The 3,532-nt window shown below is 42.0% G+C and overlaps 1 protein-coding gene across 2 annotated transcripts in view; it reads right to left on the reverse strand.

The window, feature by feature from the left end:
* The window catches only part of etv6 (ETS variant transcription factor 6), a 34,121-nt gene that overhangs the window by 25,191 nt on the left and 5,398 nt on the right, over nt 1-3,532 (reverse strand). The window lies entirely within an intron of this gene.

Here is a 3,532-nt window from a genome sequence, read left to right on the forward strand (position 1 = left end):
TGGCCTGCAAACTCACCAGACCTGAACCCCATAGAGAATCTATTGGGTATTGTCAAGAGGAAAATGAGAAACAAGAGACCAAAAAATGCAGATGAGCTGAAGACCACTGTCAAAGAAACCTGGGCTTCCGTACCACCTCAGCAGTGCCACAAACTGATCACCTCCATGCCACGCCGAATTGAGGCAGTAATTAAAGCAAAAGGAGCCCCTACCAAGTATTGAGTACATGTACAGTAAATGAACATACTTTCCAGAAGGCCAACAATTCACAAAAAATTAATTTTTTGTTGATCTTATGAAGTATTCTAATTTGTTGAGATAGTGAATTGGTGGGTTTTTGTTAAATGTGAGCCAAAATCATCACAATTAAAAGAACCAAAGACTTAAACTACTTCAGTCTGTGTGCATTGAAGTTATTTAATACACGAGTTTCACAATTTGAGTTGAATTACTGAAATAAATGGAAAAAAAAAACTTTTCCATGACATTCTAATTTCTTGAGATGCACCTGTACACACACACACACACACACGTTTACATTTGTGAAAAGTGGGGACTCTCCATAGGCGTAATGGTTTTTATACTGTACAGACCGTATATTCTATTGCCCTACACCAACCCTACCCCTAAACCTACCCCTCACAGGAGACTTTCTGCTATTTCAGATTTTCAATACACTCCATTCTGTGTGATTTATAAGCGTTTTGAAAAGTGGGGACATGGGGTAATGTCCTGAAAAGTCACCTTCTCCTTGTAATACCTGTCATACCTTTGTCATTATACAAATTTATGCCCTCATTTGTCACAAAAACACGCGCGCGCGCGCGCGCACACACACACACACACACACACATACATACACACACACACACACACTTCCTCTACAGGAAACCAAGGAGCAGTATTTCTGCCCACTCCACAATTTCCTTCTTTCTGTTTTTTTTTTCTTTTCTTGATCTTCCTTCCTTCCTTCCCCCGGACAAATTCATCATGAATGTGAGACTGATGGCGGTTTGTTCTGGAGTCTCAGACACACACACACACACAGGACTGAGGCAATAACATGATTACACACACCCATCCATCTGTCCGCTGGAAAACAGGCGATTCGATCAGTGTCAGGAAAATAGAGCCGCCTCCAGCCAAGAGCTTCTCGGAAGTTCCTGTCATTTTTCCCTCCCTCTCTCTCTCTCACTCTTTATTTCTTTCCCTCCCTCTCTCTCTCACTCTTTCTTTCTTTCCCTCCCTCTCTCCCTCCCTCTTTTTCTCTCTCTCTCTAACTCCAGTCTAATGCAGGTAAGAGAGTTTCAGCGCTCTGTACATCCATAAACCCATCAGAGATTTACCAACATTACTACATCTCCAGCACTTTATGCAAACCAAAAATAAAAAACAAGCCCATTTCATAACTGCATAAAGAATGACTGACATGAAGCTGCAGAAGTGCGAGAACAGAAACTAAACTGCATCAGTCTTGAAACATGGATTTCTAAATTGTGAATACTTTGTTCAAATCAAGAATTGATTTAAAACATACATACATACATATACATATATATATACAGTGGGTACGGAAAGTATTCAGACTTAAATGATTTTAGCAAATGGCTGCAATATAACAAAGAGTGAAAAATTTAAGGGGGTCTGAATACTTTCCGTACCCACTGTATATATATATATATATATATATAATGAACTTGGATCGCAAGGATTGAGCAGACAGGAAGTGGAAATCAAACCAATAGCTGGGTTTATAAGTAACTTGGATGGAGTGCAGCAGTCGTTGGCTTCCGTCTGTAACGAGGACACGCATGTCAAACAGACGGGTTAAATATTGATCAGATCCTGATCCGAGCGGGATGCGTCCAGACCTGCCTTGCATTCACAGCGCTAACCGCTAACTGCTACACACACACACACACACACACACACACACACACACACACAACAGCACTGAGAGACTCGTCTGAAGAAAACACCACCACATACAAGACACAAGAGCGGATGGTTCTGCTTGTTTTTAGGGCTGCACAACTTGGCCAAACTTTTGTGATTATAAACACACTGGCTTATAGCTCAAATAAGTGAAATGAAAATGAAAATTACCAAACATACACACACACACACACACACACACACACACATATACACAGTCAAACCAAGACTTATGCAGACAGCTTCAACATTTCTCACATTATATCACAGTTTATTCGCTATAGTTTATAAAATGGTAATAAAATATGACTCAAAGTTACACTGTGTCAGAACAAACTCATCTTGATAATGTCAGATAAATTTGATAGAAAGGTATGTAATGAATTCAGCTGTTAAATTTAAGAACACAATTAGATAATACCAGTCTAGCTCAACCGGTTACCAAGCAGTGCTTCATTTAGTTCAGTCTGTGGTGTAAAAAGATCACATTAGCAATTAAAGAAAAACATGCTCAGCTCAAAGTGACTGAATCATTTTTGCTTCCAAATTGTACTGTTAGTCCACTGTATGAAGAGTTTCTGGGTGTAATACGTCACAGTTCACTTTATTTGAGCATGTGTTTATTTATTTATTTTATTTCTCTCTCTCTCTCTATCTATCTATCATGTAAAAAAGCAAACCGCTCTTCTCTCTGAATCATGCAGTGCATATATTTAATGAAATCGCAGGCTTTGTGATTGGAGTCGTATCCTGACGGTTGGGTTTGTGTTGTGGCAGAAGCGCCGGTCTGAAGCTCCCTCAGCTTGAGTGTGTTCAGTGACGTCAAACTCAACCAGTGCAGCACGCTGGAACAAAAGTGTGTGTGTGTGTGTGTGTGTGTGTGCACGCGTGTGAGAGCGTGTGTGTGTGAGCGTGAGAGTGTGTGTGTGTGTGAGCGTGAGAGTGTGTATGTGTGTGTGTGTGAGAGAGTGTGTGTGCGAGTGTGAGTGTGTGTGCGTGTGTGTGAGCGTGAGAGTGTGTGTGTGTGTCTCAGGTTGTTGTATAGAGCATGTCGGAGGTGTGTGTGTGTGTGTGTGTGTGTGACTCAGGTTGTTGTATAGAGCATGTCGGAGGTGTGTGTGTGTGTGTGTGTGTGTGACTCAGGTTGTTGTATAGAGCATGTCGGAGGTGTGTGTGTGTGTGTGTGTGTGTGACTCAGGTTGTTGTATAGAGCATGTCGGAGGTGTGTGTGTGTGTGTGTGTGTCACTCACGCAAGTGTGCAGGCAGTCTGGTTGGTTCCTCTTCTGTCCTGGCGTTAGCTGAAGAGGGCGGGACATGGCCGGGAGAGGAAGTGGAATTTGGCAACGGGCTCGCGGACGGACTGAAAACACTCCTCTCCTGCTGAACACACACACACACACGTTTGTTTCTGTGAATTGTGGGGACTTTCCATACGTTTCCGACTTCTATTGTTTTTATACTGAGCAAACGATATTTTCTATCCCCTAACCCAACCCTAACCCTAAACCTATCCCTAAACTTATCTTTGCATTCTTACACTTTCACACACACACACACACACACACACACTCTCTCTCTCTCTCACACACTCACACA

Source organism: Sinocyclocheilus grahami, unplaced genomic scaffold, assembly GCF_001515645.1.
Source record: "Sinocyclocheilus grahami isolate Dianchi unplaced genomic scaffold, SAMN03320097.WGS_v1.1 scaffold761.1, whole genome shotgun sequence".
Lineage (NCBI taxonomy): Eukaryota > Metazoa > Chordata > Actinopteri > Cypriniformes > Cyprinidae > Sinocyclocheilus > Sinocyclocheilus grahami.